At 50.3% G+C, this 26769-nt stretch overlaps 1 protein-coding gene across 3 annotated transcripts in view; it reads right to left on the reverse strand.

Moving 5' to 3' along the window:
- The window catches only part of LOC131664050 (A-kinase anchor protein 200-like), a 46842-nt gene extending 38263 nt beyond the window's left edge, over window positions 1-8579 (reverse strand). For 2 of the 3 annotated variants that reach the window (XM_058934902.1, XM_058934901.1), the window contains exon 1: window positions 8124-8579. The gene's annotated coding sequence lies outside the window, so the exon portion shown is untranslated. The remainder of the gene's footprint in view (window positions 1-8123) is intronic. The other variant, XM_058934900.1, reaches the window with a different exon arrangement.
- Window positions 8580-26769: the final 18190 nt, after the last annotated feature.

The raw sequence follows: 26769 nt of genomic DNA on the forward strand, positions 1-26769 counted from the left end.
ATCAGCGCGGAGAAGAATAACAGTAGATAAAATGACAAAAAGAGACTTCTGCGAAAGTAAACGAAAGGAACAGTGCTGCGAGTTGAGAGATGGAGGCGCAGATTGGTGTGGCGCGCAATTTCCGCCTGGACCGCCGCTACACGCCTTATCGGCTTGACGCACGTCTCTCTGGCAGAAAGATAAAAGATTCATTTTGTAGGACACGGAGCCGCGTAATCGCAACAAGGTCGCCGCTACGCGACGAGAAGTGCCTGTAAGCTGCATTCCGTGCGCCGATGACTTGCCGTTCGCGCTGAAACTGATTGCAGATTTCGCGCGGAATGCCGAGCGAATTGCTTCCTTTTTCATAGCGAGGGTCGCCCCGAAAAGCGATAGGCAGACTAATTGCCGATGCGCTAATTATCGCGCAACAAGGAAACTGCAGAGCGGCTCGGTGTTTTTGCTATTGTTTGTTCGCCGGCTCGCTTCTCGGTTTTTTCTCTCTCGCATTTCAGGTCTTTGTGTATGTGGGTCGAGAACTTTTGCCAGTTGAGCGCGCGCTCCAGTTTCAGCGGCTCTAACGCGCAGCTTTGCAAAGAACTCTGTTGGCGCAACGAGTTGGAGAAGCCGACTCTTTTGAACGTCCTTGAGAAAGGCAACAAATCGCTCAAATAACTGTAGGTGTTGACAGTTAGCTTCGAATGCCATCGTACACACATCAATGGCTGGTGATTCGCCGAAAGCCCATAAATCGCGGAGCTTCGCTGAGGAAAGTTACACGCGTAATGGCCTGGAGTGACTTTCGTCGAGAGCGACGGCTACGCAGAGAGAGAGAAAGAGAGAGTGAGAGAGAGAGAGAGGAAGAAAGAGGAGAGTGGGTCAACGGCCCTCACCCGCGAGAGGAGCAGGGCATTGGGTAACCGCCGACTGGGCGGCGCTGCCACGGGGCGAAAATGCGCGCAGCAGCGGCGAGCGCTCGATCGATTCAGCCCCGGGAGCAGCGTCAGGCAGCAGCAGCCCGGCTCGCGCACAGAGAACACGCGCGAGCGCGCCAAGAGTTCAACAGACTCGCGAGAGAGCGATCGAGCGCGTGATTTATGCGCCCCTCCCCCCCACCGCAGCCAATTTAACAATCGAGCTCGTTATATCAAGCGGCTCTCTCCGGCTCGCGTAGGACGCTATAAATTAACGCCCGAGCGCTCGCTAAACAAAAGCGACGCGATTGGGCTGATTTTTCGAGCGCCCGCGCGCCGCTTGTGGGATCGCGGGCACCGCGGTCGGTAAATAAATTGGACCACCGCGCGCGACCAGCCGAGAAAGAGGAACGGGAGCGCCGAGGCCCTGGAGGAATGCTGCTTGTTTTGCGCGCGACGCAGAGATGGACATTTTAATATTTCATCCGCGCGACGAGCCTCATTCCGCCGAGATTAATGTTCTGATGCCGCCGCCGCCGCCGCCGCCGCCGTTGCCGCCTTTCTCTTTGGACGAAACAAAAACGCGACAGCTTTTCAATGACCCGGTCGCAGGCACAAAACACACTTGCCATTTCGCCACTGGCGTGCCAGTCGCTTTGCAAAACCGCTGGCCGTTGCGAAACTGGCCCTAATTTTATGAGTTGCCGCCCACGCGCTCGCCGGTGGAAAGTGGAAAGAAGCAAGCCGCCCGCGAGCAGGTGCCGCTGGCAACATTCCACTTTGCGATTAAAGCGCCATTTCAATGGACGGCACCGAGGCAACGTCGACGACGACAACGACAATAACAACAACAAAAAATCGCGCCTCGCTTGGCTTCTCTCCCTCGTTCCTCCGTACGCTCGCTGATATTATGCCTCGAGCCGCCGAACGTACGCGCACGTTTCCGGCAAAAGCACCGCGGCAAGGTCGCGCACCTGTGCGACCGCAGTCTGTACTCGAGGTCATTGTTTTCGACAGTTTGGCGAGCCCCGACGACGTCACGCGAGGAGAACGAGTATGACGTTTCGTGACACCTCTATTCTACAGCCTCGGGTACAGTCAGAGTAGCATCGCGAGTGTGAAGCGTGCGTACGGAGGGAGAAATAAAACTAAGGCACGAGGCAGCATTTTCATTCTGCCGGCGGAGCGTGAAATCAGAAGACCCGCGAGGATTTTGGCTCCTGTCGCTCCGTTCCGGACTTTGTCTCGACGATTACGGGAGAGCTACTCAAGCGGCTACAGATCGATGTTCACATTTGGACGGACAAGACAAATGTGTTGGCGTGCAAGGGCAAATCGAGCGCGTTGCCAGCCTAACGTTCCCGCGGAGTTGCGACCGACTACGCGTATCCGAAGCGGAGCGTCGAATGGCAAACGGACGATGAGCGAGAGGCCAATCAGCACACAATGGATTTTGCATGCGAATGAAGGAAGCGCAGAAGCCTCATGGTTTTGCATGCGAGGTGGCGTATTATAAGTTGGATCTTGGCCAAAGCGCGCGCACCGTCAATTGAAACGTCCGTCGAAAGGTATCGCGGCGACGAGCGGGCCCTCGGCTCGCGCGCTATTTCCGATCGCACGCCAGCCGAACGTTGGCAACGACATTTACATCGACATCGGGCTAACCTTGCGATCAGGCGACGCTTATCGTCGCGAGGCGCTCGACGTTGAGTAGCTTAGTGCTTCGACGTCGAGCGATGCGCCAGACGAGGCCGGCAAGTGATTTTGGCACCTGGACCACGCCCCAGTTGGCGATATATTCGCGAGAGAGAGAGAGAGAGCGAGAGAGCGAGAAAAAGTGCGACGCGGACGCGCGCACTGTCCCAGGTTCCCCTCATCTCGCAGCGGCTGATTCTTCTATCGCGCGTCTGATATTTTCATTCAGTCTCGGTTCGCCGTATGCGAGAGCGCGCTCGGTGCCCGATAATAAATGCCCCTCCTCGGGGATTCTCCGCGAGCCAGGCAAGCGCGTCTTGCCAATTTCGTTCATTCCTCGCGCGCGTTTCAATTCACTCTCGTTGCTAAAGTCGTCGTCGCAGCGGAGGCTCCTTAATGTACTGCACTCTCGCGGGCGACCACTCGAATTAGAAGTGTCCCGATTTTACGCCAAGCGAACAGTCTCTCTGCCGCTCCGCCGTGTCTCTCCGCGGGCGCGCACGTATTTCTGGACTTTATGACCGTGTTACGCGCTAAGTTCGCGAGAGTTCACTATTATAGGCCGCTCCAAAAACCTATTTCGGTGCCGCATGGCTCATCGCAGAGCGCAACTCTTGTCCTCTACGTCGTGCGTTGACCGCGCGCTTGCCAATGCGCCCGGCTACTCTTTTTCAGCTTTTCGGAACCAGAACGAATCTCGCCCAACGAGTGCCCCGCGAAGAGTGGCGTCGCGATGAATCGGAGAGCTGGCGCATCGTTCCACGCATCGCTGGGGCAAAAGCAACAACTGGCCGACGAGCAGCGCCCACGATAGGCGCACCACGCTTCGGAGACGGCGATGGGAGAGCGCACGTGGTGCTATATTCGGCTAGATTGCGCCTCTGACTGATTGAACAAGAGCAAACGAAAGATAAGGCAGGAACGCGCAGTCGTGCGGGAGCTCGCGATCCAAACCGATCGATCCTCCGAAAGCGACGACCGATATTGGTGAGGCGGCTCAAACGTATCGACGGACCTGTCGCGCGACCATTGGCATTCGACCGCGCAAATGCTACGGCTCAGCCCAAGCGAAGCGAACACAACGGCTACTGAGAGCGCGCGCACGGGCAACGATCGAGTCGCTCTAGCCGAGGCTATTCCGTTGAGAACGGTTGTCCAAGCAGAGTCGCCGCCAGACAGAGCCAAACGGAGGAAAAGCGAAAAGTACGCGGCTCCCTGGGCGGCCGCAAACTGCGCGGCAGCAGCTGCCGCGAGAAAGCCAGCAGCGGTGTCTCAAGCGCGATCTCTCCTACTGAAATATTAGATCTGGCGCGCAAAGTCAATGCAGCGAGCGTGTGTCCCGTTAGCCGTTTGGCGTCATGTTTGGCGAGCGAAAAACCGAGGCGGCAAGCCAAGCGGCGGCTCAGGTCGTGCGCGTTTCCACGGAGAGCGCCTCGGCGATGGCGACAGCGGCAGCTGCGATTGCGATCGCCAGAGCTGACCTGTGACTCCCGCGACAACGGCTGCATACGGGAGATACAGACTCTAATTAAGGCTTGATTCAGGTTCCTCATTGTATAAACAGACGCTTCTAATCTCGGATCTAGCGGCAACGGCGCAGAAGAAGGTTCCGTTTCGTATCTCGTTATTTTCCGCGTCCTTTTCAGGAAACTCGACTCTTCGCTGCGGCACGATGGCCAAATTAGATTGCCTCCCGGTTTCCTCTCTAATTGCATCCTTTCGGCATTCGCTCCAGGATGATGCAACGACTCCGCGTGCAGCGTCGCGCTCAATGTCGAAAGCTGCTCATTTTTTTTCCATTATTCGCCGCACGGGAAGCAACAATCACAGCGATGATTCATAAATAGTTCATCTCCAGAGTCGGCGAGAAAAAAGGAAAGAAAAAAAAGAAGCACGACGACGATGTGTGACAGATAGCGTTTTATCGGCTGACATTAAGAACACACTCAAATCAATTGACAACTCGCAGCGTATTTCAAATCGTCGATGTTTGCTCGCAGCTACTTGTTTTGGCGGCTGCGATGGCTTTATCGGGTTCGACGATAAAAATAATGCTAATCCCACAGCGATACTCCCCGAGCCACATTCACAGCGTGACGACATCTATTTATTTGGTTGAACTGTTCCCAAGCGCCTTGTTCAGTGTAATCGATGTCTGCTGACCTAATATTCGCGATCGCAAAGCGCTCAAGAGTATTGGAGAGCGCGGCTCGACCTGCAAAGTTTAATGACTTGTTTCGAAAGTCCGCCAACTTTACGAGCAGAAAAAATCACAGAACAGGCCACGAAATTGATATTGATCGAGCGCAGCGAGACCAGCCGCTTGAAGCTGCAGCGAGCCTTTTACCAGAGATAACGAGGATCTCTTACTCTCTTACTCTCTCTCTCTCTCTCTCTCTCTCTCTCTGCGCGCTCATAAATCTAGGCCCGACGACTGGCTCGTGCATCGCACTCGCGAATAACGGCCAAAATCTCAATCGTCCTCGTCGGCCAGGCGAATCCTGCGATCGACTGACATATTTAATCGGCGGATCGGAAGGGCTGGACAACTATACGACGGCTGACTCTTGAAAGACGGCGAAATTGCGCAAACTCTGCACGAATCTCCAAGAGCCGATCTTTCTCACACGTTTCAACGGGTCGCTCGCTTGCACGAGCGAGTTTCGGGCTGCCGCCGCGAGCTTACACCGCAGCGACGGTTAATTAGAATTGCTTTTTTGCGGCGCGCACCCGACGCATAAGCGCGAGCGGCTGCGTGAGAATCGCTCGCGCGCAATGCCTTTTTTCTCCTCCTCCTCCTCCTCGGCGTGCAAAATGCTTTTGACGCGGAGTCGTTAATGACGAGCAACGATACCCGATCGCCGATGCTTTGTTTTCCGTTCGACATCGGCGCAGCGATGAATTCGAAAGTGGCGCTTGCTGCCGTGGCTAAACGAGCCGGCAAAAAACTCTGCTCAGCTATATTTGTGCGAACCCGTGCGCCTGTATCTCTTTCGCATCTGCGGTGGCTTCTTTCCCTGTCGTCGCTACGCGCGCTTCTTTTTTCTCTTGCATTCGCATTCAAAACAACATCAGCATGCACCCGAGCGCGCCAATGCTGTCAACATAAAAGAACAAAGGATGAGTGTGCGCGCGGCCGTTTTAGCATGTATGCTCGGTATGTCAGCTGCCTTTTTTCCCTTCACTTATAATAAAGAGAAACGCCGCAGGCTCGCTCGCATTGACATTGAGACAACCCAATTCCTGTAGATTGATATTAGTTAGCGGCCAGTGTGCGATGGCAATGACAATTCAACTGCACGCAAGCAAAACGATGGAGATCGTCAGGTAGACGAGTGCGCAGAGTAAAGGGCGTGACGAGAATAGACGTTTGAAAATTCAGTTTATTGCCGGTGTACGCTGCTCCGATGCAGGCCGAGTTGCTAGCTTTATTGCGAAAGCAAGGACGACGACCAACTTTTCGAAGTAATTCGAAAATGAAGCGCAATGGGGCATTTTTCAGCGGTAAAGCGCGCGGACACAAAGCATCTCACTCGAGAAAGGAGAAGAGAAGAATCAAGTAGAGGTAGAGGGAGAGAGAGGGAGAGAGAGAGAGAAAGAGAGAGGGAGAGAAGACGCGCGTAGCCGCTGGGCCTTTTCTGCGCCTCGCCGGCGAGCAAGCAAGGCAGACAGAAAAAGTGGTGGAGAGCCGACACAACCGCGCACGGAAAGACAACAAAGTGAACGCGCGATCGCCAAGCGAGATCGGCACAAGAATGAAAAGCCACCGAGCCGAGCAACACGACTATAATAATTCGCGGATAAATTCGGTGTTTAATTTACCAACAATGTCGATTCTTTGGAACAAAAGATACGCGCGCAAAAAAAGACCAAGGACGAACAGGCAGGCACGACTCACGAGACAGTCTCTCGGCTCGACGGTGGTTCTCAACAACGACTCGCTCTTAATAGGAGGGGGCGGCCGGCCGAACGGATATCAAGATGGCGCCAGTCCAATTCGATTTTCACGCGGAATCTACATACTCGTCGGCAACACAAAAGGAGAAAGGATTTTTTATTCGAGACCAACACGTGTTCTCTCTCTCTCTCTTCCTCCTCGTACACGCTCGAGTTTGCCGCTACGAACACGCCTCGAGTGCTTTATCGGGCATCTCGAGTACACATACACCGACGCGATTAGTTTGATATACACCCAAGCTGGGCGTTGATAAGCACTCTTGTCAATTTGTTTGTGAATCACTCGACACGACTTTTTTCGCAGAGTCGACAAAATTCACGCTAGCTAGTAAATACTCATCAAATTTTTCCTGTGAATAAAATTAGCTAACTCGACGATTGCACGAGATTACGCGCGCTGTAACGTACAATTTAATTGCTTAGAGTGCGAAACAAACAAGACGGTCCGGCAGATATGTATGTTTATCAACAAAGATTATAAAATCTAACCAAGTACTGCTCTAATGTTAGATTCGATTTCATACTCTAATAGAGCGATTGATACTGTCAAATAAATATGTTCAATGACCTTACTGTCAGTTTTTCAATGATAATATTTTTCGGCACTCTCTTGTGCAAAGTTTAAAAAAATCGAATAAAAGGATAAAACACTTATCTGAACACGATATGAAATAATCTTTTGCTCTAAAATACGTAGCATTTTTACCAAACCAATCGTCGATTTGAAAGAAACAATAGAAAGAATCCAGAAACGAGTCAAAATTGAAACAGGATTGGAGCATGGGCAAGCAGAGGTAGCGCGACTGTATAAGAGCGCGCACTCGGCACAGCACGCAGGCTCTGCGCAGCTATCGATTGCGTGCGCCCATTTTCAAAATGGCGAGGGGGTCGCGAGGCGAACACACACGCGAACGAGTGCCTCGAAATCGCCGGTGTGCGTGATGCCGGCCGGCGCGACGACGACGCACACCACACCGCGTACTCACTACTACTACTACCTTTTGTGCGTCGCTATGGCAACAACAACCAAAAGCCCCGGCCGCTTGCTTGCTTATTACCTCGGCCGTGCTCGGAGTATAATAATACCATTCGCAATTTCAAAATTCTGAAAGGCCGCAGCCCTCGGCAATAATTTCGTACTTGCAGAAATGTTAGTCGGCTAATGTCCAACCACGCTATCGAGAGCGCTGGTCCGACTTGAAAAATCGAGAACGAAAGCTCCGAAATCTCATGCCATTACGGAACACGCGTCTATCCACGCTTAGGCTAAAAAAGGACACGTCACGATAGCGCCCAACGGCACATTTGAAAATTGTGGTAGAGCATGCGTTGCGAATTGAGAATTTCGTGTAGACGAGGGCGTCGCCGCGAGAACAAAAAAAATAGACATGCTAGAGAAAGGGAACGGCGGGAATAGTTGCTAGTGAAAAGTAGAGAAGGAAACAGGGTTGACTTTGAGCCGAAACGGAAGCTCGGATATTCATAACGGTTTTCGGTGGATGGCGCGCCCGTGCGACAGTCGCGCGCGTAACAAAGGACGACCGGCGGCCGCGGCGGTGAAACAAAATTATTGCCTACCTTTCGCCGAATGTGTGCTGTTGCTGCTACTGCTCAACACGCGTGATTCTCAGTTGTTGAAACAGGCTCCGTTCTGTCTATATATCGCGTAGATCCCTCGTCGCACAGGGAACACAGATAAAAATTATACACTGTCCCGTTGACGATTTCCTCTATAAAAAAACCACTCTGGTTCACACACGCGAGTCTCGATCAGTCGAACGAGATCGGGCACACAATTGCAACAATTCGATGGCGGTCACTAATTGGCACTGCCGGCACACGCACTAAATGGGGGAGGGGGTTGACACTGTAAAGGAAAACCGTGCGCTCGGCTGTGTGGCTGCTATACTGCGACGCGAGATGTGCTGCTTGCTGAACGGGCGGGGAACGGTCGAGGAACAGGCGAAACTAGCGCACGGCTGCAGTGTGCACTCAGCGCGACGCTCGAGGAAAGAATGAGGGCCCGGGACGCCGCCGCCGCTGGCTAGCGAGCAGAGTAGGCAGGCGGCAGGCAGCAGGGGCGAACGCGACATGCGCGCGCTACTCTTCCCCCTCCCTCGCCGCCTTCCCCTCTGCCGCCGCCCGCCAACGACGAGCATCGCCGTCAGAGGGGATGTGCGTGCGTGAGATTGTCGTTCTCTCTCTCTCTCTCTCTCTCTCTCTCTCTCTCTCTCTCTCTCTCTCTCTCTCTCTCTCTCTCTCTCTCTCTCTCTCTCTTTCTCTCTCTTTCGGTCCGTGTGTGCGAGTATGCGCTGCTTGGGAGTGGAGCGCGAGCGAGACGCAGACGGAGAAAGGGATATGGGAATGAGGGAATAATGCAAGCGAGCGACGCAAGGCAGAAACAGCCGCAGCAGACTCCGCCGCGAGCAGCCGAGATGGAGTGTGAGAAATGGGATAATGGTGAGCGAAAGCAACCAGTTAAAGCCGAGAACGCGCGGCCAGGCGCTGCTCCGATTTATGATTTGGGCGCTCATTACACTATCGATCATCGCTTTTTCGCCTCTCGGTTTTACAGTCAGCGCTCGCCGCCTGCGAACCGGTCAAGTGTAGCCGAACTACCTCTTCTTTGGCTCTGGTCGCGGAAACTCCGGCGATAAAAGAGAAAAGGGAGTCGTACTCGAAAAACGAGTTTCGAAAGAGCGACATGAAAAAAGAAGAGCAAGAAAGACGATTTCAAAAGCCAGAGCGCGTGGGCGTGAAGGGACGATCCTGCGCGCGGGATGATTCTCGAATTAAAAGAGGGAGCGCAAGGAAGCCGGATTAAAAAAATACACAAGTCCTCTCGAGAGCTCGGGCGGGCGCGCGCGCCACAGAGAGCAGAGGAGAAGGAGATGCGCGCGCGCGCGCGCGTTCGCACAAAGGGTGGGGCCTTCCTCGCCAGCAATGCGAGGCACAGCGAAAGACGAGGTGGCGAAAAAAAAGGAACAGGAGGCGAGGAATGTAACGAGTATATCAACCAACAGATCTTTCACCCTCGGCTCTATACGTGCTCTATCGGTTTATTACGTTCGTTGGTCAATGCGCGTACTGTCGTCCGTTCCATTACCGTCATTTCTTCTTCCTCGTCGTTTTGTATCGCTAACTTGACTGATTTTTAACTACACACTGGCTCGACCAAAATTTTCAGATCTTATTATTGGATAAATAAAAGTTAAGAATAGCAGAATCGATAGACATTTACGAGTTGCTGTGTGCTACAAACGAATAGATGTAAACTGACGATAAAGCTCACGTGTAGTCGCGTAATGTGAAAAAAAATAAAAGAGGAAGACACAGGATGTGTATATGGCATGAGTGTGTCTGTAGGAATGGAAACAGAGGAGTCCCTTTTGGGGTCTTTCGCAGGAAAAAACTGCTGCTCGGAGGTGTGCGAGTACACGTGGTAAGCGGAGGTTTTTCATGAAACAGTGGAGTAGCTTTGGCTTCTTTTCCTTGTAGCGAGGATATGGTAGCGGCAACGTAAGTGTTGCGAGGGACGACGCCCTTTCGAGTAGGTTATTAGATGTGACGCAAGCAGAACATTTTCTCGTTTTTGCGTTCCTTACATTCTTCTCATTCTTTTGTCTTTCTTCCAATTTTAAGTTCTCGCTTTCTCTCTCGGCTTGAGGTCAAGAAAATCAGGCTCATAGGGGAAAATAGAGCTACGATGTGTAACAACGGTGGGATGATGCACGAGGCTCTTTACATTACTAGAACCTTTTGGCCAACTGCGTAATCACGATTTGTGCTCGGTTTTATGAAATTAGAGGCACATTAAAAGGTAGTCGGCATTTTTTTCCTTTAGAATGAAGAGAAAGAAGAAAGCGTTAATGCGCGCGGTTATCCTAATGACGTATGAAAAAAAATTGGATGTCTGATTTTTTCAAGATCCGTCCTACAGTCGATTTCGCAGACTGAGATTCAAGAATTTTTCAAAGTCTTTGGAGAATTTTCAAACATTGAAAAGACGCACAACGCGTGCACGCTGGTCTGTAAAGAAGAGCTACGTCTTTGAGAGGCCTAACCCCTCCTCTCATTCTGACTATGGGCATCCCTGTATGTAAATATAGGCACACACGAGCTAACAGAGTGAGGGAGAGCTAATGCGCGCGCATAATCCTCAATCCCACCTTAAAACCGAAAGGAAATAGTCCTAGGAGAGAGAGGGCCGCCTAATGAATTTTCCAAGCAAGATATTTACTGTCGGCGTTCCCTCATCCTACGGCTGCGTGCAGCCGCAAAACCATCAGCATTCGCGCGCGCATGCACATTCCTCTGGGCCTCTCCGAGCCTGTGTGTATGCGTGCGACATCGTAAAAGCCCGAGGGATAGAGAGGGAAACGCGTTGCACGTGTGCGGCTCAGCGCTGCTCGCAGACAATCGTAAAACTGGCGCGCCGCGCTATGCTCCTTTTTCCCCTCTCCGGGAGCTCGCCTTATTTTCTATTCGGTCGCGGATCGCCCGTGTGAAATTGCGCAACGTTCGGCCGTAAATCGCCGGCGGGGCTCTCCCCCGCGGACAGCCGTAGCGCGCGATCCTTGCCGGCCGCGCGATGCCTCGTACGCGAGTTGACCGTTGCCCGAGCGGCAAGTGGGCATGCGCTGGACAGAAATGCGAAATCCGCCTGGAAGTGCCGAGCGAGAGCCGCGAGGCGTAGAAACTTTCCACGGTAAGAGATTGGCGAGCTTGCGCGACGGGAAAGAAAAACGTGAAAATAAAGCGCGTCCGCACGAGCAGACGTAGTTTCGCGCGACAAATTGGAGTGCCGCGACGAGCGCGCGGAGCCGCGGGTATCGGCAAGGGAGCTCAAAAACTCACGTCGAAAACGAAGATCACGCAGATGGTCAAAGGCAGCGCGGCTGTGCAGGCGTGCAATTTGTCTTGCGCATATTCCTCGAGCCTGTACGTGAAGTAACGCGCGTCGCGGTCGCCTTATCCGCGCATCTCGACTCCACTCTAGACGCGTTTCTTTTCTCGTGCTCCTCGGCACGCACACAGACCTGCGCACCAAGCTTATTACGATACGTAGGTATTTACTTGCACGCTGCGATCGAAGCGAGGGAGACTTGCGCTCGAGTCGCAGTCGGGAATAATAAAAACACACAAGCGCGACCGAATGCGGCTTGAAGTTACTCGCAAAGAGAGAGAGAGAGAGAGAGAGAGAGAGAGAGAGAGAGAGAGGTAGAGAGGTTATCGCTTGGTAGAGCTGCTGATATTACGCTCAGCTCGGCCAGTGTTTACGGCAATTGAAAATAACACGGCTATTCTTCAACGTCACCCGTTAGTATGTGCACACGCTCGATACGGCAGGGGAATCGTCCGCTGCGCCAACACGAGATATACGAGAATTACTGATATATTGCAACTTAATTTTAGAGAGGCATGCTTTGTTTTTACGGCTGCGGGACGGTACGCGCACGCGCTTTCTCGTTCGAGGCGAACGAGCGCGAAACGGCCAACTCGCTCAGCTTCCATTATTATCGCTATCTCCTCCTCTCGCTTCTTGTTCGCGAGCATTTATCAATTAAGCGCGCGAGCGGCTGAGAGCAAGAGAGCACTCGCTGGTTAACTTGGTCGATAACGTTATATTTTGGTCTCGACTAGGATCGCATCGTCGCTGCAGCGATGCGCTGGCTGCTGAACGGCAACCAACGACATCGGAATCGAGCGGAGCCATTGTCGGGAGAACTTTGCCGCATTAGCGTTGCGTTATAGGCAGGCATGCATAGAGGCGACCAATTACTCGGCGGCCACACGTACGAATTCGAAATATAATCTATCTGTAAAATATGCACTTTCCGCGCAAGTGCTCGGCACGCTTATCGCGGACAAGTGGAAAACTCTCACCTACATGCGTGCATAAGTGAAACAGGTTTTCGAAACTCGATTCGTCAACGCTTTAAAGCTGAAAAAGTGTATCCTGCAGCGCTGCTATTTTCTTTCTTTGCTTATGCACGAGGCCAGTCGTAAAACTTTCGGCCGAGATTTCTCATGGACTCGTGGTACGGATGAAGCGATTCAATCGCAATAGTTGATGCAACGGCAGCGCGAGTCGATAAAATCCGAATTCGCAAGTAGACGTGACGCGTGGATGGACGACGGCACGCTCGATAATCGCGCCAAGGCGTAATAAAATCAGTGGTCCGGCTGGAAAGTATGCGAGGAAGCAGGAGAGGTGGGCGCGATACGAGGTAGCAGCTCGATCGCGCGTGCACGTAACTCGCCGCCGGCGAAGCACGTCTCTCCAGCTCGCGATAGCAATAACTTGGCGGCATTACACGCCCGCCAAGCGCATAAAAGCTCGATGGATCTATTCCGCTCTCTCTCTCTCTCTCTCTCTCTCTGTCCGCTACTGCGGCTGCAGTCGGTCCTCTCGCCGCGCCGGCACTGCTCGACTTTCAAATGGCTTCTTCGATATCGATGGCCGAGTAATGGCTGGATAATTTCGCGCGATCGACTGTCCTGGTTACTCGTAGACTCGTTACCTGGCGCATTGCGAAAACACGGACGGGACACTCGTACGGCTCTGATTATATATATTTACAAGAGCGATAAGACGCACGGCTCTTGAGCTCTTAAATGCCAATGAAATCTGACTTGAAGAGCTACGTGGATTAAGCTATTAATATATGGACTCACGCAGCCCTTATCTCTGCCTAATACATCATCAAATCTACTCGCAGCAGCTCGCTCTTAGTCATTCACTCAATGCTCGATTGTCAACCACTAACTCCGGCTTTGTTTGTTCGTTCTTTCAATACTATCAATCTCGATTACGCCCGCATTCATTCACGCTTACCTTTCTTTTATCCTCCCATTATCCAATTACTAATCTCGTATTTCTCAAGATTTTCAAATGATCGCTGACACATCGATGGGAGAGTGGCGCTCATCGATTATTTACCAATTACTCATTCGCATTTTACAAAGCGAAGCCAACGCAAGGTGCTTTCTTCTTTTGTCACTTTGCTTGGGAAACGTCTGAATAAAGACGTGTACACGTGAGTCAGACAAGAGCCCGCGATTCATTGATGTCAATAAAATCATGAAATTGGATACCGATTGGAAACGAGCTGTTTACTGCTGCACGCGCGGTCTTCGGCAAAAAATTTATCGAAGCTGGCAGACAGCGAATTACAATGAAAACATTCAATAACTCACTGCGCAATCAAGTTCATAATGATCGCTGTTATTTATTTCCCCTACGCCAAAGAAATGGCCGATGGCCGTCAAACGATTGTTACGTATTTTATTAATTTCTTGTTTATTCACGATAACAGACGCACTATCTCTTCCGACTGCAGACTGCGCAAAAAAAAATGCACGAGATAATCAAATTCCTCGAGCAATATCTCTCTCGCTCTGTGTACAGCAGAACAGTGCAGCGGAGCAACATCGTTTGGTACGCGACAAATTGAATATCCATGGACGAGTCGGGGAACAAAACAGATTGTGTATATACACCAGCCAGCCGATAGTTTTGCTTTGTAAATTCGTTTTCAGACTCCAATTCCGAGCGTTCCGAGCTATGCCAGTAATGCCGTCAACAGAGGCAACGGCAAGAACGTTCGCGACGAGACATGACTCATCCGTAATATTGCCGGTCTTCGTATCAGACCAGAACGAAAATAAGTTGACGACGATGAAAAATGGAGATTCAATAAATTGCCGGCTCACCCGGTTCCAGAGCGAACGCACGCGGGCATTGTGCGCGCGGCCCGATGTCTCGCGAGTTGTCGCGACGGCGGCGGCGCGCACGCGAGCGAGCCCTGCGCCGGAGAACGTGTCACCGTGGTGCGCGTACGCGCGGCAACGACGACGAAGCCGGAAGTCGTTTGTTTGCCTATACGTATATCGAATGGCCGACGAGGAATTCAATTTCGTCACTCGATGGCCGGCTGACTCTTTGCGATTGCGAGGCCGCGCACGGCGCGTCGTTCTCGCGTGAAATTTAGCGATCGCGATCGAGTGGCGGAGCGCGCGCATCCAGCCGATCGTTGCGCAACATCTTCATTCGATCGCGCGCGCCTGGCGCATGCAGGGGATAATGCCCGATAACGTGCAATAGATTTGCGCAACGAGCGTTGCGACAAACACTCGCGAGAATACAGCATACGCTGCTGTGAGCGCGAGGCGAGTGTGTGATTTTGATTCGCGCAAATAGTCATCTCTGGAGATGATCGAGTCGCGCGTGCGAACGGAGAATGACGAATGTAACCGTAATAGGCCATTCGAGTGCGTTATTTTCAGGGACTAATTGCAGCAGCGGGAAACCCGCGGGATGCGACCGAAACAACGTCCATTGCCAGCTACACTCGCCCAGTGATAATACTCAAGCAGGTGCTGTGCAGCAGCAGCACGCTAGAGGTCCTATTATCGTGTCTAAACTCGAGTAAGTTTAAATTGGCTTGGTTCGGTTCCGAGCGAGCGGTGAAGGAAAAAGCCTCGCCGAGCGCGCTGAGTCACGTGAATCTCGAGCCAAAGTTATCGAGCCCGACAAGGATTCGGCGCGTGCAAAATATATCGAACGGCTCGGCTTTCTCTCTCGCTCCGTCGCGGAGCGAGGAGAAGCCGCATTATAAAGCCTCGAGCTGTATACTACGTGCCCGTGCTCACTCGCGCGTCAGCTAGCGTGTCACAGCAGCAGCAGCAGCAGCAGCAGCAGCAGCAGCAGCAGCAGCAGCAGCAGCAGTAGCGATCTCGTGAGCCTCGTGTCGCCGCTACCGTTGCCTAAGGATATAGAGGCTGTCGGCGTGCGTTGCGGTTTTCGCCTCGCGAATTGGCTCTCCCTTTACCGAGCATAATCCTGATGCTCGTTATGCAATCTGCGCGCAGTTGCTTGATCCTATCGCCCGGCAGCCGACCTCCGTCATCGTTCGCTATTTACCATTCGGAGCCACTCGTTACTTTTATTAAACTCGCGCTGTATATGTCTATCCTGTTTGCCTTTGTGTACTTTAAATTACTAATTCTTCCACGTTGCGTAAGTCTTCGTTAGTCGGCGAAGCTTCCGCCCACTGTTACATTTATTTACTCGTTATTCATCGATTAGTGACATCGATGTCCCTTGAAGCAATGATGCACGAAACCCACCTGACGATTGCGAGCAAATGCCGTAGCAATCTATTTGAAAAATTTCCGCGGCTGTAAGGTTTCCAAAGCTTTGGCCGTTTCAACAATACTTTCGAAAAATCGTACCGTTGCTATCTCGTTACTTCAGAGCTATTTTAATATGGAATGGTGTTTCTACAACGGCACGTTAAACATTCCAGTCTGTGAAAAAATGTATCTATTCCGTAGAGATTTGTATGTACACGGACGGTGCTCGCACAACGCTCTATCGCGATTCAAATTTGTGTAATAGTTGGCGCTAGCGCGTCGAACGCGGCGGGGAAGTGAAAAATGGAGCTGCTCGGAAAAAGCGAGCGAGAGAGAGAGAGAGAGAGAGAGAGAGAGAAAACGAAGCAGCGTTTCATTTTCCGATGTATCTAGTCGTCGACCGATGACGGGGCATGTCCGACGCCTCGGCCAAGAGAATGAAGCAGCAGCTCGTGCAGCCGATATATAAAAGATCGAGCTCCGCTTATTCCCTTCGTTTTTTCCTTGCTCTCGGCCCAACGCGAGGAGATCGGACAGTAAGAGATATTCCAGCGCTTGGGTCGATCGCTATTTATCGACGTCGAGAGGAAGCAGCGTTGCCGAGAAAAAAAACTCTCGAGCCACGGCTACGTGTTGTAAATACCGTTATGGCTGCTGCTACGCCGCCGATGACGATGATATCTTTTGGCAAAGCCTCTACGTAAACAGAAAAGATTTTTTCGCGGGCGCAAGCTGTGTGTGTGGTCGAGTAGCCACTGTAGTGACGAGGGAAAGCGAAAAATAAAACGTTCTTTGTGTCCGTCGCGACAAAGATAAAGCTTTGACTTCCGTGCATTTAGATGTTTAGTTCACTTTAATTTTTTTCGTTGCGCGTACAGGATAATAACAGTATATATCTGATCTGGATTGCACGTTTATTTGCATATTTCGTAATGTAAAGATTCGTCTCGAGCCGCGCGTTACCGTAATAATTTTTTTTTTCAGCAGCTCCTGATTGAATGCTTCATAGTTGATACACAAGACCGGATGCAAAGCTTAAAAATAGAACGGCAAGTTTGCTCAGTACGCTAATTAATCTTGGGATAGCATATTCATTTTGCGTTTATATTTTTAAGACGGAAGAATTTCTGCAAATTAATTTCGCTTTTAAAAGTCGGCGAAATGCAAAAGGGACCAAATAAAAATCGCAGACTGAAATTAATAAGGGCATGGTCGATCTATTTATGTGTCGCGAGCACCGCCATGCACACGCGCGCACGAGCATCCGCCTCCTCGCGAAATTGAAGGAACGAGTAATCTGCCGCCGTATGGCTCGGTCGTTCGTCAGTGCAACGCTGGTATTTGACGCGCCCGCCTCTCTTATAAGCACCCAAATAGATCGTTGCGATGGTCGCGGGCTTCGCCGTACACGAGAACGTGCAGTGTGCTGTAGGGAAGCTCAAGCTGAGGCGTCTCTCGTAGAGATCTCGCTGGCAATGAGAGACGCAGCGCGCAAATGAGATAGCGACGACGCAGGGATGCCGCTGATGGCTACTTTCGATCGAATGCCGAGGAAAATTGCTGCGAAATATGCTCGCTGCTCGGTCAGTCTCCTGCGAGTTTTCCGAGAGAGCGAGAGAGAGAGAGAGTTGAGTTGAGAGAGAGAGAAAGCGTCGATCAGGATATCGTGAGCAACGAATTCTCGTTGAATCGCCGCGGCTATATATATAGCGGTTGCTAGCTCGGAGGTCAAGGTAGATAACGACGCCAGTCGGCGAAGGGACCGGGCAAGCTGCACTCGCTCTTTGACGGCCATTCTCCGATATGCATGCATCGCGGTGAGAGGAGAGCGCCAAGTGCACGCGGCAGCCAGTGTACTCGTACGTATAACGGTCCGAGCGAGCTCGCCACTGACGTTCGTTAGCCAAATTGTGATTAGTAGCGTGGACTAGCTCTCACTCGGCCCGCCTGCGTATTGGTCATTCAACGGCATTTGCTTGAAGCGTGGCACACTGCCAGTCAGCCGTAACGACCTGGAAAATCCGACGAGGCCGATAAGAGAGCAGCGTACGTTTAGCCTGTGCTCGTCATGTGCCAGCCTTATGGAATTAAACCGCGATTGATCGTCGCGTCTACTTTCAATTTAATTTGGCCAAGTCTACGACTGCGTCTGTCTACGTTTACAACCTTTCAACGTTTTCGTAAGTGACGCTCGCTCGCTCGGGTTTGGATGTTTACGACAGCACTGTCGGACGAAAATTTATTATCCACGGCGCCTTTTTCCTATTTTCTTATCTGGACAGGTGCGCTTGTTTGTTTATATCGTTGTCGAGCTTATGCGTGAACTTAAGGATTAGTTGCCACGCAAAAAATGCTCGAAATTCAATGAATTTCGAAATGAGCGCCCTTCCTTCCTTGACGGGTTATCCCCAATTTAGTTGGAATGCATCCGCAATTCTTTCCAAACGAATACGTCTACTTAACCGTAATGCGAGTCTACTAGAACGTTTTCGGAAGGAAACTTCGTGAAAGTAAAAGAAAAGTCATCGAGACAGCGGCAAAGTAATGAGAATCTATCGGGAGTGCGCGATACTCTTTCTCTTCCTCGCCGCAGTCGTCTCCGAGGAGCCGCCGAGCTAATCTGGAATAGGAGCTCGATTAGCAGCTCGTTACAGGAGGCCCGCGAGCGAGCGGCGAGACTGGCCGGAAGTCGACGACGTCGCCGCCGCTAACGTTTTTCTCTTTCCCCCGTTTTTCGTTGAGCCGCGCAGGCGCGCATCGCGGACGGAGAGACAGTTATCGGCAAGCTTTTTGCGGGCGCGCTCGGCGATCTGCCCACCGGGCAAATTCTACTCTCCGGCTGCTCGAAATCGATCCTTGTACGTCTCGGCGAGCAAAAAATTTACGAATGGATTCGAAAGCAGACTGCGATTCGGAACGCCAGCTTTTCTACCTCTCGAATGTTACTCGGCTATCTTGGCGACGTGTGTTTGCAAGTCGTTACGAGCTGTGGCCCAGTTCGCCGTCGTACGTTTTCGGCCGACACGAAGCGCGCGCGAATTTCGTCATGCTTTGCTCGACGCCAAGAACACCGAGAAGAGCGACGGCGGCATCTGTCCGCCTGGCTTCTCGTAAAAATGGGCAATAGTCGTTTTCTCTGTTTGCCTGGACGCCATCTTCTTCGGGCTTATCCTGTGCCGTTATCGAGGTCAGTCGTCATTTTCGCCGAAAAGACCTTCTCGCGCCGCAACATTTGGCCGAAAGATGTCGGCGATTAGGCCTCGCGATTCCTAAATACTTTTGAGCGCTTTTATGGCCATGCGTATGGCGCTCTTCTCCAGCTCCCCGCTCGTCTTTTTTTCTTTCTATCGCGTATACGGTAACCAAATGTGCGCGATGAATGATGCCGGTTTTCACTGGGTCTGGCGCCAAGTTGCCGTTCAATTTGACGAATGAATCGCCGAAACGACAGTACCCGGTTTTTTTTTTGGCGCAAAATTTCCGAGTCTCATGGATTTCTTGAAAAATCCGATGCAACTTTGCTGATAAAATTGTAGCGTGGCCGAATTTCGCGTAGCCGAGAACATGTTTACGATAGAACTGTAAAGCACTTGCAAAGCATACAAACGGCGCGACAAATTTAGAGCACTTAACTTCGTCGAGCGTGCGCTCGTTTACTTAAGAACCGTCTGAAGAGTTCAAGGACAGTTTAAAAACAATGTTCAAAAATAAAATACGTTAATTGTGTAAGTAGACATTCGGACGAAGTTGCGTTAATCGATTATCTACGCTATTCTTCAAATCATTATACGATTAGTATCTAGTCTGAAAACGATGTCTCTTTAAGTATGATTGATAAATGCCATTTCTCGAAACTGCCGTAGAGCTCCGATTTTCCCAGTACTTACTGCAGCACAGAAAGCCATTTATAAGAAACTCGGCGTACAAGGCAGCAGCTTTACACACAGATAGTACATTCATGTGCGCTGACTATACAGTTGAGCAGCGATAATAGAGCCATTGCCGAGTTGGCCAAACGAAGCCATCATTATCCTATAGATCCATTCGTCGCTGAAGAGAAGAGCGGGAGATGGAGAGAGAGAGAGAGAGAGAGAGAGAGAGTTGTATAGCCGAAGACCGACAACCGCGACGCTAAAGGAATGACTTACGGGAATCGACACCGTCGGTACAAGCGTACTGGGCTACTTGAACAAGTCGTCATTAACGTGTCCGCTACACATTGACAAGGATCGACGATTCGCGTCCACGTCATATACCTGCAGCTCTGCTCCATCCGTAGGTATGCCTCCAATGTCGTTTTCTTGCGCTTTCGATATATCAATCTACATGCTAATTATAGTCGCCTCCTCGTCAAAGCGCACCCAAGCCTTTGATCTTTGACGCTGTGGTTTGACCTGGCATGCGGTTTACCCTCTAAATCCGTGCTTATTATCTTGTTATGCATTGTGATTGTTTCAATTTGGATATCTCTTGAAATTCTGTATTTTCGATTGAATCATAAATAACGGATTTCCTCACATTATGGATTAGGTACAAATTAATCTGTCAATAACTCAATGGAATTCATGCTGGTGACGCTCGATCTGATTACGCATATAACTTGAATAGTCGACAAAGTATATATCTGATCGATCATTAAAAATAATGTATTAATCACACTGTTAACATTCTACTACTGATAAAGAAATCTCGAGACGATGGAAGCCGTTGATTGTTGTTGACTAGGAAAGCTCAACAATAGCAATCAAATGTCGAAGATTTACGAGATTGAATGTTCAAGACTAATTCATGGAGTAATGAAAATGACATTGATAATAGATAATAAGGATAACCATGCAAAGCATGTGATACAATAATGCTATTATTGGATGTGCTCGGAAGCAAGTAACTTATCTAATGGTCACTTTGTACGCTCTCAGGACTATAAATCAATATTGGAGAAACTGTCGTTCATGATACAAGAATGTTAATAGTGCTAAATCGGTAGCGTGCACTGTTACTTTTACAGAGATTTGGTGAAATAAAATACGCCAATGAACTTTGCGAAAAGTGCTGTTCATCGTACAATCACGGGAAGTGTCAAGGTGTACGATGAAGCGCAATCGGAACCGGCGCTCAGGAGAGTTCCTCTCACGGTCATGCTGAACCAAGGGAAAAGTGGTGACCTGCTTTAACTCTCGCGGAAACAAAGAGTACGAAAGCGAACGGTATCCTTGCCAACGTGTGTGTACGCGCGCGTCTGTGTCCGAAGCATGTGGCGAACGGGTATACACGCCGATTAAACTATGATACGCTCGCGTGAGCTCGCATGGCGGTGGTGTATTACGGCAGTTGTAGCGAAGCGCAAGATAATAAGGTGCCGGGGCAGGAAGTGCGCCGCGGCCGTTTTAACGCTCGCGAAAAAAGAGAAGCGAAATATTATTGTCGAGGATGCTGCAAGAGAGACGCGCGATGTCTCGGCGCGTGTGCGCGCGCGAGCTAAGTCTGCTCGAATCGATCGTCCGAACGTGACCGGAGTCTTTGGCGAACGCTGACGATTTGCTTCCTTTTTCTCTTTCGGCGAGTCGCTTCTTATTCCGTGCGCTTTCTGCCGGCGCTGCGCGCACCATACCGTCCTCGAAAATACTTTGCTGAATGATTGTCGTTACGGCTTCCAATGCCCTCGGCTAATTAGCTGTTTTCACTTTGATCATACGAGCGCGCTTATTCGACGTTCGCGAACGTCGTAAAAATGGATGACAATTTTCATGAAACCCCGAGGCATATAATGATTATTTACGACACGAAATCGACGTGGACGTCGTGCTGGCTAGAAAAGAGCGAAAAAAATGAGAAGCATCGGCAAGAGCGAGCGACGACGCGTAGCTTGGGACGGGCATTAACGCACTTGCTCGAAGATAAATCAGACTTAAGGTCTTTAAAATGCATTCACAAGTCGTCGTGCGTCGCGCTGCCGAGTCGCGACGTGCGGTATACCGAGGAAGAAAGCATTTGTATGTCGGTGTGGACGCGGAGCGCGCTCTTCTGCACACACTGCAGCACTGCAGCCAGAACAGAGAAAGAGAGAGCGCATTAACCTTTCTTTCTCTCGTCGTCGTCGTCTCTCTCTCTCGCGGTGAATACGCTTGCGGCTCGGTCGGTCGGTTGGTCGCTCGCTTGGCCCGGGCCATTATCCCTCGTAAATTAATAAAGTGGTTAACGACCACAGATATAAAAGTCCCGTTTATCCGCTGCTCTCTCGCTCTCTCGCTCTCTCGAAAGGTCCCACGCAACGCAGATGAAACGCGCCAGCACGCGCGCGAGAAACTCCGCGAAAGCCGACGAGCCTCGGTCACATCGAGCCACAGGCTCTCGTTCGCCCTCGCAACGGATCCCCAAAGGAACATAATTTTAAGGGGGCCATTTGCAGTGTTTAACAGTGCCGAGCAAAAGGAAAAAAAACGATTTTCGCCAGGAAGCATTTAATGGGCGCCCGTCATTACTAGGGCCGAGAAAAAGCATTCTGCGGATGACCCATGAGTCCCGCGCGGACTGAGATAAAAAGCAATTACGGGCTTTATAAGAACATTGAACTCTTGATTTGCCGTAGCGCGAGCTTGCGCAAGGAGATGCGAGCAAAGCGACACGAGCAGCAAATGAAACGCAAAGCCCGAAGCAGAGATGTCCATTGAAGTTGGCTATCGCAGAGCTTTAAGCGCGGACCGACATACGCGCTCGGGTAGTATACCCACCGACAGTGGATGTACGGTGTAGCGGGGACAAAGTCGATCTTGGAGCGCGGCACGTCCATTGCCGGAAACGGAAGCTCCTCCTCCCTGCGCATCAACGTGTCACTACAGCGCGACGGAGAGCAACGTGCGAGAGAAGCTCGGCTACTCGTCCTTTTCTCGCTATACATCGGTCCGCCACCTCCCTCTACTGCGCTCTTCCTATTCTATCTCTTATTTCCATTCATCCTCTCCTCGTCGAGACGTACACGATCCCCGACATTAGACAAACAAACGGTTCGACTGTGCGCGCCTCAGCGCTCGCAACTTTCCGCGCGACAAACGTGCAACAGCCGAGGCGCTCGCGCGTGCAATGCACGAATGCACGCGCGAGGGGAGAGATAATCCTGCCCGCGGACGTTAAGCCGGCGATGACAATCGGCGCCTTGAGAGCAAATATATGTAAGAGCGATAAAAAGGCTTCCTGAACCGCACAGATAACTGCGCGCAAATCACCACTTGTTTCCAATTGCAAAGGTGAAATATCGAGTGGACGTCATCAAAATAATATGCGTCGCAATGACCAAGGCCAATCGCAGTTGGCGCAGATTATTTATGCGAGGCTTCGATTTCAATTGATAAATCAAATTATACGCTTGGGCTCGGGTTTCCGCTAAATCAACTTTGATTACGTCGGGTTATATTCTCGGGGACTCGGATTTGTTTTATTGAAATTGTCCCGGGCGTTTGTTTGCTGCTCCCAATATTGTAGGCAAGGCAAAAAGAGCACGCCGACGCGAAGGTGCGCCAAACCGCCACTCAATCCAGAAGCTCGTGCCGAACCGATCGGCAGCAGCAATGACGTCGCAGGCACACTCCACGGCACTCGACATCTCGCGTCAACCAGCGAGGCACGAGCCCGTAAATGCATGGAGGAGGCGTCCTTTCTCCCTGGGCAATCGAAGGCGACAATACATTGGAGCGACGTTGCAGCGTGGAGGGTCGAGTCGCAGAGTAGGCGCGCGCCTTCGGTGCATTATTGCGCGATGCGGGAACTAAACGACACAACAATGGCTCACCGCGAGCTATAGGCGTTATGGGAAAAAACCGAGCCGACAATCGCGTGAATGGCTTACTCTTCGGCGAACGCCGCTAATGCTAGCATCTCTATGCCATAGCCAGTGCCTTTCCTACCAGAAGCAGAGAGACCTCTGTACGAACAACAGTCTGCTACATGCGTAATTTTGTAAGTGTGGGAAAGCTCACTTTTCCGTTTGTGCGTAGGTTGCTCGCGACTAGACGCCCCGGGATAGGTAGGCAGTCGAGCAGATGAATACGCGTCGTGTCCGTGAGCATTATTCGTCGTTGTTGTTCTGCCACGATAACTGGGGATTTACGGTTTTTTAAATAGGATCATTCTTTGGACTCGCACAAAGTGTATCCGTGTTGAGTGAATGGAAATAAAAACTATCAAGTTGTTCAAAGAAACCTCATTCCACCGATAAATTTACAAATATGGAATATGTAATATGCATTGTTTTGAACAAGCATGGAATAAAGGTAATATCTTTGATCGGTCAGTTCGGTTGATCGCGTCGATTTCCAGTTTGTAAGACACACTTCGTTTGGTGACTATTTTCTTGCAGAGGTTGTGAGACTCTTGAATCTCATTTCTAGCCTGAAGTTTACAGTGCATCTGGCAGATATTGCTATGATCTTGTAAGGATAATAATTTCATAACTTGTATTTTACCAATTGCAATGCCATTCGAAGACAGTTTGACGCAAATACATTTTGAAGACCCTCGACAAGGCAAGCGTTTAAAAAGTTAGCTCCATTGTAAAGATTCGCTCGATGATTCGCAAACAAAATAATTGTACTAATTACGCATGTGTACATTTTGATTGTTGGAATTATATATAAGTAAACTGTTGTCTGGCTATCTGTTTTCTGACTGAACTAGATTGTCATGATCAATATATTTACAATTTTTTCATTGGAAGGATCCCCGTTCCGCCGGTGGGCAAAGAGATAATTAATCCACGCTTCGATCAATTTTCTCAATGACAAATGTATCAAGGCAAGTTTACTTAGATTGCTGTGTGAATGGTTGTTTTTCTAGTGAGCGTCGCACTATCGCCACGAAAGCACCGACGCAAGGCCCGACGAGAAGAAAAGAAAAGACATAAAAAACTATTCGAGAAGCACGAAACGGCTGCACGGAACAAAAAATAGTACATCCGACACGAGGGAGCATAATGTTTCCCGTCATCAGTGCGTTTCGCGCCATCCATAATAATGGCGCCGCGAGCGCCGATAGAGAAATAAAGTTCTATCGTAAAGCAGTGCGTTTCTATGGTCGCCTCGCTGTCTGCGCGCGCCGCGTAACAAGCGTCGCGGGCGAAAGGGCATTGTCTCGTCCCTGACATGGGCGCGCGCGAGAGAAAGCGAGCCGAAGCCGCTGCCCCGCGCGCCAAGCGACCGAATCTTGCACCGAGCCAAGCCTCTCGAACGACGGCGCGGGCGCCCTGGAAAATTTCGAGCCGTTGTCCGCGCGCGGATGCGCTTGCGCTTCTCGCTCCCAACTTTCACCTCGCTCGCGCGGCTCGGACGATCAACTTCGGCTTTACTCGCTTCCAAGCAATGCCCACAGTTTTCTATCTGTCGACGTCGTAGATCTTACATCTAACACGCTTCCTTCTCTGACTTTACGTAAGCTGTACACCGCTAAGCGGTGAGCCAGCGAAAGAGGTGTATGGAGTTAACGCTTGAATTTTCGACAGTACAATGCGCCTTGTAATATTTTTTAGAAAGTCCTGTAGGATTTACTCTTCGGGCTGCAGGTTGCACAATCATTTTATCTCTGGCTATGCATCGTTCAATTGTTATCTGCTATTTTGTAAAACTGACTTTTCAGTACTGTGTGCAGTTTATTTATAATAATTCGAAATTCGATGTTTTTATCTATAGTTACTTTCGTCAACGCCTACTTAGACTTTTACAAGTCTTGAGTATGCCTCGCGACGAGCAATGATTTTCAGTAATGATTTGAGTTACGTACTTGTTTGAAGAGTTTATCGAGTTGTTTGGAAAACTGATTTACATAGCGACAGACTTTGCTCACTCAGTAGCATCAATTTGTCAACCTGTAGCAATTAGAATGTGCTTCAAAGCAGGTGAGCTCCCAAACCACTTTAGAATGCAAGCTCACTGCTTTCTCCGGTAGGTCGCTGACAATCTAACCTTTCAATACTAACTCGAAAAGTGTTTATATAATTTTGTCGTTGAACACGTTAAACGGTGATTAAAAGTGGGGTCGCATCCCACACTTGAATGACTCTACCATCCATCCGTAAGAGGGCTGATAAACTATTTCCGAGTAAATTTAACAAATTACTGTCCGAGCCATCATATATTAATGTGACTTTTAAATCGGCTAAACTTATATACTTCCAGATGAAAGCTTCCATGCGCATGCAAGCTCCCCGTCTAATAGTGCTGAAATCTGAGGAGGACTGACTGATGTATACATGCGATTCGCGTCTTTCTCCGTTCTTTTTTCTCAGGGGCGATCGCGTTTCCAAGCCGTTTTCGCGAATTTTAATTAATTTATCGACGTTTGCCCTATTATTCATTTGATTTAGCGTAACTGTTCATCCGAACAATTAAATATTTAAACATTAAAATAAAATCCCATTGGAGATTTCCCATAAATAAAATCTGATATCAGATGTGTTTATAATACAGTATACATTGCGTTTCGATAAAAAGAACAAACATGAAATGTAATTGAATTTCCTCCTCGGATAATTATTCCCTGCGAAAGCTTGGACACGTAAAATATTTCATCGCGATATAAAGGCCAACAATGACCTGAATCTCTTTCTTGAATTCGTGCGTCATAAAATAATAATTGGCTTCGGAGGATATTTTCATGAAATTCTTTCCATCGATATTATACTCCACGTAAGAGTCGTGAAATTCCACTTTTACAAAAACTCCGACAAAGTAGTGGTCGTTGGCGATCGGCAGGTCTGGCATGGAAAGAGCAAAAAAAGGGCCGTAATCTCATACACGGAGACTACAGCGGCTCACTCACACGTGCCCAGAACAAAGAAGTCATACGAAGGGCAGCCGCGGCTAATTGCGCTACTCTCTCTCTCTCTCTCTCTCTCTCTCTCTCTCTCTGTCTCGGAGATGCATATCGCGATCGCAAAAAGTGCTGCCCGCCACGCTTACGCACGCCCACGCGGTGCGAGCAAGAAAGAGAGAGAGAGAGAGTGATTTACCGGTCGGCCGCGGCAATGCTCTACATACACGCGTGCGCGAATGCGTGCTTCTTCCTTTTCTTCGGCGTCCCGCTCGCGCACAGATCCGAC

Source organism: Phymastichus coffea, unplaced genomic scaffold (assembly GCF_024137745.1).
Source record: "Phymastichus coffea isolate CEN01 unplaced genomic scaffold, Cenicafe_Pcof_1.1 PCOF00040, whole genome shotgun sequence".
Taxonomy (NCBI): domain Eukaryota; kingdom Metazoa; phylum Arthropoda; class Insecta; order Hymenoptera; family Eulophidae; genus Phymastichus; species Phymastichus coffea.